The sequence below is a fragment of the Equus caballus genome, chromosome 5 (assembly GCF_041296265.1).
Source record: "Equus caballus isolate H_3958 breed thoroughbred chromosome 5, TB-T2T, whole genome shotgun sequence".
In the NCBI taxonomy this organism is placed as follows: domain Eukaryota; kingdom Metazoa; phylum Chordata; class Mammalia; order Perissodactyla; family Equidae; genus Equus; species Equus caballus.
This window is the reverse complement of record NC_091688.1, coordinates 37,563,755-37,577,303: the sequence shown is the minus strand read 5'-3', so window position 1 is coordinate 37,577,303 and position 13,549 is coordinate 37,563,755.

Below are 13,549 nucleotides of genomic sequence, written 5' to 3'. Positions count from 1 at the left end.
AGTATTAAGGTCTCTTATTATTTTATTGCTGTTTATTTCTCCCTTCAAATTTGTCAATCTTTGGTTTATCTATTAAAAATATATATATTCCTATAGTGTTTTCAATTCTGAAAGCCAAGAATAGACTCTGACCTTCGTTCTCCCAGCCTTCTAATAGATATATAGTCATGCATTGCATAACGACATTTCAGCCAACAATGGTTTGTATATACAATTGTCCCATAAGATCAGTACCAGATAGTGTAGGTGTTCAGTAGGTTATACCCTCTAGATTTACATAAGTACACTCTATGATGTTTTCACGATAACCAAATTGCCTAAGAATGCATTTCTCAGAATGTATCCTTGAGCGTTGTGACACATGACTGTATAAGCCTCTACTTCTTCTAGCAAACCTTTCATTACTTTAAATATCTAAAGTGAATTTCGATTTACTCTCAGAAAACAACTACGTATAATCCTACTTCAATCTTTGCAACAGATGTGAGAGATATAATTTTTTTGTCTATATGTGCAATAACTTTCTAACTGCCATTTTATTTGATATTATAAAGTTCCCAGAGTTTTGGTATTATAAACAGCAAAATGAAATTGTTCTTTGAGCAATTGTCAATCATCTCCTTAGCAATATCCACAGAATGAAATTGCTGAGTCAAAATCTGTTCACATTTCAAGTTTTTAATATGCATTGTATTGGCAAACAATTTCTGCAAAGGTTATATATATTTATACTTTTACTAATTATATGTGAATATAATTTCAATTTCTCCACAACATATGCCAAGATAAAAATTATATGCTGTCTCATTCATGTTTCTTTAGTTACTAGTAGAGATAAAACATTTGACATAAATTTATCAGATATTTTTATTTATCTTTTAGAAATTTTTTATTTCTATCATTTTCCTATGCTTCCTTTACCTTTTCTCTTTACAGATTGAAAATTACTTGGTTCAAAAATTATATTTGTACTTTGAGTTGAAAAATGTTCCACTTTGTCATTTATTTTTATTAAAATGCTTCTTACATTTAAAATTAACCTTGTATAGATTTAACTTACATACCATAAATTGTTCCTAATTTAACTGTAAAATTTGGTGAGTTTTGACTCTCAAGCAACAACCACCCCAAGCAAATTATAAAAGATTTCTACAACCCTAGAAACTACCCTTGAGTCCATTTGTGGCCAATCTCACCTACCCCTGACCCTAATCTTGCTGTTTATTGATATGGTTTGGCCTTTTCTAGAATTTCATATAATGGAAGCAAACAGTATGTTCATTTTTGGGTCTGATTTCTTTCATTTAGCATAACATTTTTGAGACTCACATTGTTGTGTTTATCAGTTCATTCTTTTTATTGCTAAATAGGGTTCCGTTTATGAAGACACCGGAATTTATCCATCTGTTGCAATATTGAAGGACATTTGAATTATTTCCAATTTGAAGCTAATAGGAATAATACTCTTATGAATATTAGTTTCCAACTTATTTTGTAGATGTATATGTTCATTTATGTTTGGTAAATACCTAGAATCGAAAGGCTATGCCATCTGGTAGATATATGTTTAAAAGTTTATAAACTGCTAAACTGTTTTTAAAAGAGCTTGTATCATAATTAATTTCCACCAGCAATGCATGGGAGTTCAAGTGCTGTCATATCCTGGCCAGCTCTTGCTTTTGTCAATCTTTTCAATATCTCACACGTGTAGTAATATTTCACCACACTTTTGTTATATATTTCATTGAAGACTAATTATATTGAGTAGTTTTTCATGTGCTTTTGGCTATTTGTATATCTTTTTTTGTGAAGTATGTGTGTAAGTCTTTATATTTTAACTTGTTCATCTTCCTCTTCTATTTTGCAAGAGATATTTTTGTATTCTGGATACAAGCCCTTTGTCAGATATATATATATTGCAAATATGTTCTCCTACTACATAGTTTAACTTTTCATTTTATTAATCATACATTTTTATAACAGTTTTAATGAAATATAATGTACATTCCATAAAATTTGCACTTTTAAAGTGTACAGTTCAGTGGTTTTTAGTATATTCACAAAGTCGTGCAACCATCAACATTATCTAATTTTAGAATAGCAGAAGTTTTTAATTTAGATGTAGTTCAATTTATCACTTTTTATTTTTATAACTCAAGCTCTCTCCTGTCTAGTAAACATTTATCTACTCCAAGTTGCAAATTTTCTATGTTTTCTTCTGAAATTTGTATAGTTCTGACATTTTTTAGTTAAATGTGTATGAAATGAGGTAAGGGTCAAGGTGTATACTTTTAGTTCCTTTTTTTTTTTCCTTAGGGAGATTGGCCCTGAGCTAACATCTGCGCCCATCTGCTTCTATTTTACATGTGGGAAACCTGCCACAGCATGGTTTGATAAGCGGTGTGTAGATCTGAACTCAGGATCCAAACCTGAAAACCCCAGGCAGCTGAAGCAGAGTGCACAAACTTAACTGCTATGCCACCAGGCTGGCCCCCCAAAGTGTACTTTTTAATGTATATATCCAATATTTTCATCACAGTATGTTGAAAAGACTATCCTTTTCTCACTGAAATACCTTGGCAACTTTGTTGAAAATCAATTGGCCATATATGCATGGTACTATTTCCATATTGTACATTTTGTTGCATTGATTCGTGTGTCTATTCTTATGCCAATATTACTTGGTCAGTGTTACTGTATAGTCGGTCTTGAAATCTGGTTCATCTATTTCTAAATTATGACCATTTACTTTAAATCTTTTCATCTATTTCTAAAATGTTTTGCTAATCTGTGTCCTTTCCATTTCTATATAAATTTTAGAATCAACCTAACAATTTCCAGAGAAAACACACTGGGATTTGTATTTTGTGCTTAGCTATAGATCAGATTGTAGGTAATTGCCAAGTTAACAATTTTGAGGCTTTCAATCCATGAATATCTCTACATTTATTTAGATCTTCATTGGTTTTTCTCAATCCTTTTTTAGTTTTAGTGTACTTTAATAATGCACGGTTTTTATAGCTTTTTATATTAACTTTTGTAATTTCATTTTTCACCTTCTCACTGATATTGTAAAGAAATACAGTTCAGTTTTTTAATCAACTTATGACCTTTTATTCTTTGTATATCTTATGCCCTTGTTAAAGTCATTGGCCAGCTTGTTTTTTACTGAAAATATCTTATCAGATTTTTCTTGATTACTTAGGATTTTTCATATAAACAACCACATTTTCTGTGAAAAACACAGTTTAACTTCTTTTTCAATATGATTGTCTTTAAATATTTATTTTCCTTGCTGTATTGCATGGGTTAGGACTCTCAGCACAATACTGAATTGAAGTGGTGAAAATAGACATTCTTAATTTGTTCTGGGTCCAAAAATTACTTAACATATGCATTTAATGACCCAGGAAGTGGTTTACCTTTGCAAACATCCTATACACACTTGATAAAAAATGGTTTTCTGCTATTGTTGTATGTAGTGTTTTATAATTATCAGTTATGTCAAGTTTTTTGATATTATGTCATATAATTCTTACTAATTTTTTCTATTTATTTTATAAATTATAGAAAGAGAACTGTTGAAATCTGCATCTATAATTTTGAAATTGCCTGCTTCTTTTTTCTGCCTGTCACTTTTTTCTCCATGGATTTTGAATCTTTCTTATGAAATGCATATTTGTTTTTGTCCATTAGAAATTTGTATTGAATTTTATTTTTTATCATTAAAAATGTTCGCCTTTACTTCTGTTAACGTTCCGTATGCTGAAGTCCATTTTGTCTGATGTTGACATAGTCACTCTGAGTTTCTAACAATTAGAGATTTTGTGCTTTTATTCTATGCTCTTACTGTTTCCTGAAACTTTGTAATTAAAATAGATCTCGTACAGAAAACACATAATTGGATTTTACTTTTTCTATCCCAGTCTGATAATCTCCACCCTTTAGTTGATGGGTTTACACAATTTATGGTTGAGCTATTTTAAGTCTTCCATCGTTCTGTCTGACATCTCTGTTCCATCTGTTCTTTGTTCCTGTTCTCCCTTTTCTTGACTTTCATTGGGTTAATTGAGTATTTTTTATTATTCTGTTTTATCTCTTCTGTTGTTTTATCATCAGTACCTTTGTTTAATTTTTGTGTTTTTTTCTGTGTTTAAAATATGCGTCTTTAACTTATCACAATCTTCAAAAAATATCGTAACACTTTATTTCTAAAATGACTTTTACAACAGTATACTTTCATTTCCCCTATTGAGTTTTATGCTATTTTTCAAATATTCTACTTCTAAATGCTATAAATCCATATTACATTGTTATTTTGTGTTTTTATTCTTTATATATCTGGCTACCTTTAAAAACATTATAATTGAAAAAACTATTTCATTTTTACTGAAACATTCACCATTCCCACAATTCTACATTACTTCAAGGAGATCCAAATTTTTGCATGAAATCATTTCATTTGAATTTAAAGAACTTCCTTCAAGATTTCTTTTGGAGAATTCTGATGACTAAAACTTCTTTAAGCTTTTGTTTTTCTGACAAAGTCTTTGTTGTATCTTTATGTTTTGTCCCTCTTTTTTTTTTTTATTAAGATTATGATAGATTACAACCTTTTGAGATTTCAGTTGTACATTATTGTTAGTCATATTCTGGGTACACCACTTCACCCTTTGTGCCCTCCCCCGACCCCACCTTTATCCTGGTAACCACCAATCAGTTCTCCTTGTCTATATGTTAACTTCCATCTATAAGTGGAGTCATATAGAGTACATCTTTCTCTGTCTGGCTTATTTCGCTTAACATAATACCCTCAAGGTCCATCCATGTTGATGCGAATGGAACAATTTTGTCCTTTTTTATCGCTGAGTAGTATTCCATTGTGTATATATACCATATCTTCTTTATCCAATCATCAGTTTCTGAGCATTTAGGTTGGTTCCACGTCTTGGCTATTGTAAATAATGCTGCGATGAACATAGGGGTGCATGGGACTCTTGGGATTGCTGATTTCAGGTTCTTAGGATAGATAGCCAGTAGTGGGATGGCTGGGTCATAAGGTATTTCTATTTTTAACTTTTTGGGAAATCTCTATACTGTTTTCCATAGTGGCTGCACTGTTTGCATTCCCACCAACAGTGTATGAGGGTCCCTTTTTCTCCACAACTTCTCCAACATTTGTCACTCTTGGTTTTGGATATTTTTGCCAATCTAACGAGTGTAAGGTGATATCTTAGTGTAGTTTTGATTTGCATTTCCCTGATGATGAACATCTTTTCATGTGTCTATTGGCTATACTTATATCTTCTTTGGAGAAATGTCTGTTCATGTCCTCTGCACATTTTTTGATTGGGTTGTTTGTTTTTTTGTTGTTAAGCTGTGTGAGTTCTTTGTATATTATGGAGATTAACCCTTTGTCAGATAAGTAGCTTGTAAATATTTTTTCCCAATTAGTGGGCTGTTTTTTTGTTTCAATCTTGTTTTCTCTTGCCTTGAAGAAGCTCTTTAGTCTGATGAAGTCCCATTTGTTTATTCTTTCTATTGTTTCCCTCCTCTGAGGAGTTATAGTGTCCAAAAAGATTCTTTTGAAACTGATTTCAAAGAGTGTACTGCCTATATTCTCTTCTAGAAGACTTATTGTTTCAGGCCTAATCTTTAGGTCTTTGATCCATTTTGAGTTTATTTTTGTGAATGGTGAAAAAGAATGGTCAATTTTCATTCTTTTACATGTGGCTGTCCAGTTTTCCCAGCACCATTTGTTGAAGAGAGTTTCTTTTCTCCATTGTAGGGCCTCAGCTCTGTTGTCAAAGATTAGCTGTCCATAGATATGTGGTTTTATCTCTGGGCTTTCAATTCTGTTCCATTGATCTGTGGACCTGTTTTTGTACCAGTACCATGCTGTTTTGATCACTGTAGCTTTGTAGTATGTTTTGAAATCGGGGATTGTGATTCCGCCGGCTTTGTTTTTCTTGCTCAGGATTGCTTTATCAATTCACAGTCTTTTGTTGCCCCATATGAATTTTAGGATTCTTTGTTCAATTTCTGTAAAGAATGTCCTTGGGATTCTGATTGGGATAGCATTGAATCTGTAGATTGCTTTAGGTAGTACGGACATTTTAACTATGTTTATTCTTCCAATCCATGTGCATGTAATGTCTTTATATCTCTTTATGTCATCGTCAATTTCTTTCAAAAAAGTCTTGTAGTTCTCATTCTATAAATCTTTCACTTCCTTGGTTAAATTTATCCCAAGGTATTTTATTCTTATCCTTGCGATTGTGAATGGGATTGAGTTCTTGAGTTCATTTTCTGTTAGTTCATTGTTAGTGTAAAGAAATGCTACTGATTTATGTATGTTGATTTTATACCCTGCAACTTTGCTGTAGCTGTTGATTGTTTCTAATAGTTTTCCTATGGATTCTTTGGGGTTTTCTATATACAGGATCATGTCGTCTGCAAACAGCGAGAGTTTTACTTCTTCATTGCCAATTTGGATTCCTTTTATTTCTTTTTCCTGCCGAATTGCTCTGGCCAACACCTCCAGTACAATGTTGAATAGGAGTGGTGAAAGTGGGCACCCTTGTCTTGTTCCTGTCCTCAGAGGGATGGCTTTCAGTTTTTGTCCATTGAGTATGATGTTGGATGTGGGTTTGTCATATATGGCCTTTATTATGTTGAGGTACTTTCCTTCTATACCCATTTTATTGAGGGTTTTTATCATAAATGGATGCTGGATCTTGTCGAATGCTTTCTCTGCATCTATTGAGATGATCATGTGGTTTTTGTTTCTCATTTTGTTAATGTAGTCTATCACGTTGATTGACTTATGGATGTTGAACCATCCCTGTGTCCCTGGTATAAATCCCACTTGATCATGGCGTATAATCGTTTTGATGTATTGCTGTATTCGGTTTGCCAGAATTTTGTTGAGGATTTTTGCATCTATGTTCATCAGTGATATCGGCCTGTAGTTCTCCTTCTTTGTGTTGTCCTTGTCAGGTTTGGGGATGAGAATGATGTTGGCTTCATAGAATGTGTTGGGGAGTACTCCATCTTCCTCAATTTTCTGGAATAGTTTGAGAAGGATAGGTATTAAATCTTCTTTGAATGTTTGGTAGACTTCTCCAGAGAAGCCGTCTGGTCCTGGACTCTAATTTTTGGGGAGGTTTTTGATTACTGTTTCTATTTCTTCACTTGTGATTGGCCTGTTCAGATTCTCCATTTCTTCCTGGTTCAGTTTGGGGAGGTTCTAAGAGTCTAGGAATTTGTCCATTTCTTCTACGTTGTTCAATTTGTTGGCATATAGTTTTTCATAGTATTCTCTTATGATCCCTTGTATTTCTTTGGTATCTGTTGTGATTTCTCCTCTCTCATTCCTAATTTTATTTATTTGAGATTTCTCTCTTCTTTTCTTGGTGAATCTGGCTAAGAGTTTGTCGATTTTGTTAATTTTTTCGAAGAACCAACCCTTTGTTTCATTTCTACTGTCTTTTTTGTTTTAATATCATTTATTTCTGCTCTTATTTTTATTATTTCCCTCCTTCTACTGACTCTGGGCTTTGTTTGTTCTTCTTTTTCTAATTCTGTTAGGTGTTGTTTGAGGTTGCTTATGTGAGCTTTTCCTTGTTTAGTGAGGTAAGCCTGTATTGCAATGAATTTCCCCCTTAGGACTGCTTTTGCTGCATCCCAGATGATTTGGTATGATGTGTTCTCATTTTCATTTGTCTCCAGATAATATTTGATTTCTTCTTTAATTTCTTCAATAATCTGTTGTTTGTTCAGTAGTGTGTTGTTTAGTCTCCACGTTTTTGCACCCTTCTCTGCTTTATTCTTGTAGTTGATTTCTAGTTTCATAGCATTATGATCGGAAAAGAGGCATGATATTTTTTCAACTCTCTTGCATTTATTGATGCTTGCTTTGTTTCCCAAAATATGGTCTATCCTTGAGAATGTTCCATGCGCACTTGAGAAGAATGTGTAACCTGCTGTTTTTGGATGAAGTGTTCTATATATATCCATTAAGTCCATGTGGTCTAATTTTTCATTTAATTCTATAATTTCCTTGTTGATTTTCTGCCTGGATGTTCTATCCATTGGTGTTAATGGGGTGTTGAGGTCCCCTACTATTATTGTATTGTTGTTGATGTCTTTTAGTTCTGTTAAAAGTTGCTTTACAAATTTTGGTGCTCCTGTGTTGGGTGTGTATATATTTATAAATGTTATGTCTTCTTGGTGGAGAGTCCCTTTTATCATTATATACTGTCCCTCTTTGTCTTTCATTATCTGTTTTGCTTTGAAGTCTACTTTGTGTGATAGTAGTATAGTGACACCTGCTTTCTTTTGTTAATTATTAGCTTGGAGTATTGTCTTCCATCCCTTCGCTCTGACTCTGTGTTTGTCTTTGGGGCTGAGGTGTGTTTCCTGGAGGCAGCATATTGTTGGGTCTTGTTCTTTGATCCATCCTGCCACTCTGTGTCTTTTGATTGGAGAGTTCAATCCATTTACATTTAGAGTGATTATTGAAATGTGGGGGCCTACCGCTGCCATTTCATGTCTTGTTTTCCAGTTCTCTTCCATTCCCTTTGTTTCTTGTCCCATGGTTTAATCTGTTCTGATGGAGAGCTGCTACTCTCTGTTGTTGTCCTTCTACTTATCGCATTTGTTCTTGGTTTTGTAGCCCCTTTCCTTTTTTTGATTTTTCAGGAATGAGGGTTTTCCTGAGCATTTCTTGAAGAGGAGGTTTTGTGGCAATGAACTCCCTTAATTTTTGTTTATCTGGGAAAGTTTTTATTTCTGTAGCGTATTTGAAGGATATTTTCACTGGGTAGAGAATTCTTGGCTACAAGTTTTTGTCCTTCAGATTTTTGAATATATCATTCCACTCTCTTCTAGCCTGTAAAGTTTCTGCTGAGAAATCTGCTGATAGCCTTATGGGAGTTCCTTTGTAGGTTAATTTCTTCTGCCTGGCTGCCCTTAGTATTTTCTCCTTGTTGTTGATTTTTGCTAGCTTCACTACTATATGCCTTGGGGTTGGTCTTCTTGCATTGATAAAGTTTGGAGATCTATTGGCTTCTGTCACACGAAGTTCCATCTCTCTCCCCAGGTTTGGGAAGTTCTCAGCCATTATTTCTTTGAATAGGCTTTCAGCCCCCTTCTCCCTCTCTTCTCGTCAGATAAGCTCAGTTTCTTCATTTCTTTTTAGTCTTAGTTCTCTCTCCTCCTCTGCCTGCAGCATTTCTATATTCCTATCTTCCAAATTGCTAATTCTTTCCTCCATATTATTGGCCCTTCTGTTCAGTGCATCTAGATTTTTCTTAATCTCTTATATTGTGTTCTTTATTTCCAGTATTTCTGTTTGGTTCTTCTTTATAGTGTCGAACTCTTTTGTGACATAGCTCCTGAACTCATTAGGTTGTCTATCTGAATTCTCTTTTAACTCATTGAGGTTTTTAATGATGGCTGTTTTGAAGTCATCATCATTTAGGTTATATATTTCATTGTCTTTGGGATTGTTTTCTGTGTATTTGTCATTTTCCTTCTGTTCTGGAGATTTAATATATTTTTTCATATGGCTTGATGGTGTAGATTTGTGCCTCCGCATAGAGATAGAATTTAGTTACTGCTTCCACTTGTTTCTACTGGTGTGGTGGGGGAACAGCTGTTTATACTACACCAACCAGGAACCCTATCAGCTGTTGCTAACTGGGCCTGGACCCCTCCTCATAGTCACAGTGGTCCTCTGGCCTCCCTCTTCAGCTGTGGGGGTCATCACAAGGGGGCTTCAGGCTGCTGGTGCCTACTGTTGCAGACCACCTAGATGTTCTCCCTCCTTGGGGTCTGCAGCGGTGTTATGGGCTTTCCCAGCGGCCAGGGGCAGGATCACTTATATTTGCAGCTCTGTCACTGTCAGCGCCCACAAAATCTCACTTGTCCACTATGGGTCACAGCAGAGCTATAGGCATCTTCTGCAATCTGTGGTTAGCTTACTTAGCTATGCTACTTTTGTCCCAGGGTCTTCCCACCTTGTGGTTGCCGGGTGGGTGTTCTCTACTAGTGCTGTGCAGAGTCTTTCTCTGAGGCTACTGTGGGACTGTAGAGTTTCCCCCTGGGCCATGGAGCCAGGTCGCTGGAACTCCACCCAGCCCCAGTCCTGTCCCCCAGGATCTCGGGGAGCCCCTTGCCCTGTCTGGGGGATAGCCGGAGACCTTGATTTCAGTGGCAGCTGGCCGGCTGCTGCCCTGCCTGGGATTCTCCTCTTCGGGACCCTCCTGGTGTTGTGGATGCTGGGCGGGGCCTCTCTGCTATTTGCAGGTAGAGGCTGTGCCTGCTGCCAGGACGGAAGCCCAGAATTTCCCCCTGGGCCACGGCGCCAGCTGCCAGAACTCCACCCAGCCCCAGGCCTCTCCAAGGAGATCTCCAGTAGCCCTGTGCCCCAACCGGGCGATAAGTGCAGTCAGTGGGGCCGGCGGCAGTGGCTGGCGGGCTGCCACCCCATTTGGCATTCTCTCCGGGAGCCTCCCAGCATTGTGGATGCTGGGCGGGGCCTCTCCGCTAATGGCAGGTAGAGACTTTGCCTGCTGCCCGGATGGAACTCTGGAGTTTCCTCCCCGGGCCGTGGAACCAGCCGCTGGAGCTCCACCCAGCCCCAGTCCTCTCCCAGGAGATCTCTGGTAGCCCCAAGCCCAGATCGGGTGAGAGCTGCAGTCCGTGAGACAGGTGGTGGCAGCTGGCGGGCTGCTGCCCCATTGGGATTCTTTCTGGGAGCCTCCCGGCATTGTGGATGCTGGGAAGGGCCTCTCTGCTAATGGCAGGTAGGGGATTACACCGCCTCCTCTGGTGTGTAACTCTGGAGCTTCCCTCTGGGCTTAGGTGTAATTGCTGGGGGCTTAGGTAGGGCACTGGTCACCTGTTTCCACCGTCGCTCCTCTGATGTACGCTCCCTCCTGCCCTTGGTGTGTGGCGATGTTCTGGGGGCGTCCGCTGGAAGAAAGCTGCTTTCAGGTACTAGGCTGTTTGGGGGTCAGGGTCGGAGAGTTTTCACCTATCTCCACCTCCTCGTGGAGGGAAGTCCGTCCGCTTTCCGATGTATAGCAGTGTGGGTCTCTCAGGCGTCCTGAGATGCTCTATGGATATCCTTTGTTAAGCAATGAATGTCCAATTGGTTGTAGATTTGAAGGGGGAGAGACAAAGGACTACTCACGCCGCCATCTTGGATCTCCTCCTGTCTATCCCTCTATTTTTGAGTGATAGTTTCATTGAATATCAAATGCTAGAGTTTTAAAAAGAATTATCTCTGTAGTGTTTGGTAGCTTTTTTCCCCCACTGTCTATAAGATATATTTTATTCTCTGGATGCTTAAAAAATTTTCTCTTTATCACTTATTGTAGCAGTTAGATCATGACAATCTTTGGTATGGTTCTCGTATGTATACTGTTTTGGATTCTTTGAACTTCCTAACTTATGGGTTTACACTTTCATCAAATTTGGAAAGTTTCAGCAGTTATTTCTTTCAATAATTTTTCTGCCTCCTTTACTGACACTCCATATATATATGTTTTTAAATGTTTTCTTTTGTTCTACCAGTTACTTAGACCCTCTTTACTTTTTTAAGAATTTTTTCTCTTTGTGCTTCATTTTGGATATTTTCTATTGCTATATCTTCAAGTGCACTGAACCTTTTTTACAATGTCTAATCAATATATAATCAGACCTAGTGTTTTTTTTAAATTTTTGATATTATTTATTTTATTTCTAAAAGTTCCATTTCGTTCTCTCGTATGTTTTTGTTATATACTTCTAACATTACAGTTTTATTATGGCAAGCAGTTATCTTACTTTGTAGGTAAGTTACTTCTTTCAGGGATTTATTTCTTAATTACTTTAATAGGATGTATTTTACCTAATAGGATGTGTTTTACCTACATTATATTGAACGTATTTAAAATGTCCAACTTGATGAGTTGTGATACATGTGGTATGTGTGAAACTATCACCACAATCAAAATAGTAAAGATATCTTTTCACATCATTGAACTTTTGCAAATCATCCCTCCCTCTATCTGCTCTCTGTCACTATAGTTTAGTTGGAAATTTTCTGGAATTCTATATAGATGAGATAATACAAAATATTCATTTTGGTCTAACTTATTTCACTCATCATAATGATTTTGAATTTTACTCATGGTTTATTGTGCATGAGTACTTGTGTTCTTTTTTATTGCTCAATGAATCACATTGCCTAGGTACACCATATTTTGTTTCTCTTTTTTTTCACTGTTTATGAAATTTGGGCCACTACATGCAAAACTACTATAAATATTTGTGTATAAGTATTTGTGTGAACATGTGTTCCACTTGTCGTGGGTAGATAAATAGGCATAGAAAGGGCGGGTCACTTGGTAGGTGAATGTTTTGCTTTTTAAGAAACTACCAAAGTGTTCTGCAAAGTGGTCGAAATTTTATATTCCTACTAACAGTGTAAGAAGATTCCAGTTGCTCCACATTTTTTTTTAGTACTTAGTATTGTCTGTATTTTGAGTGACAGTCATTCTAAGAGGGATATAATGATATCTCATCATTGTTTTTATTTGTGTGTTACTGTATTGAGCTTGTCTATTCTGTGCTTATTGGCTGTGTGTGTGTGTATGTGTGTATGAGAAAGAGAGAAAATCTGATTCAATATATTGTCCCTTTTTCTTTTGTTGGGCCATTGATCCTCTTATTATTGACCTGTAGGAATTCTTTATATAATCTGGATACAAGAAGTCTTCTGTCTGATGTAAGTGTTGCAATATTCTCCCAATATGTGGTTTGCCTTTTCATTTTCTTAATGATGTCTTTCTAAAAGCAGAAGCTTTGAATTTTGATAAAATCTAATCTCTCTTATTTTCTGTTTTGGTTTGTGCTTCTCATTTTCTTTCTAGGAAACCATTGCCTACATTAACGTCACAGATATTTTCTCCTAGAGTTTCATTAATTTAATTTTTATATTTAAGTGTAAAATCCATCTTGAGTTAATTTATTATGTATTGTTTTATGGAAAGTTGGACATTTATTTATTTACAAGTATATCTAATTCTTCTCGCATTATTCATTGAAAAGACTTTTCTTTCCTCATTGAATTGCCTTACATCTTTGTTGAAAATCAATAGATCACATATAAGTAGATTGAGACTTACTTTTCACTTTTGTTAAAGCAGTTAGAGAGTAGCCTTTACTGATGTCTAGTTTATCCTTGTTACTAAGGTGTGAGTTTTTGAGTTATTTATTCCCTCTCTCAGATATTCTATGACATTTTTCCACTCTAGCTAGCTGGAACTCAAATGTCTCTCAAGGCCATTTGACTTCTAGGAATTGTATAACTTAGAGCCTTCCAGCAGGTCTTTGCTCAGTCTTGTAGAGTTTCATCTTATGCTTAAGCATCTTAGTATTCAGCTCATATGCAAAGATATCCATATGGATATTTCTGGAACACTTTCCATAAATTGACCCATCTCTTAATATTTTGCTCCACACAGTATAGTTTCTTTAGACTCATCCAACTCAAATT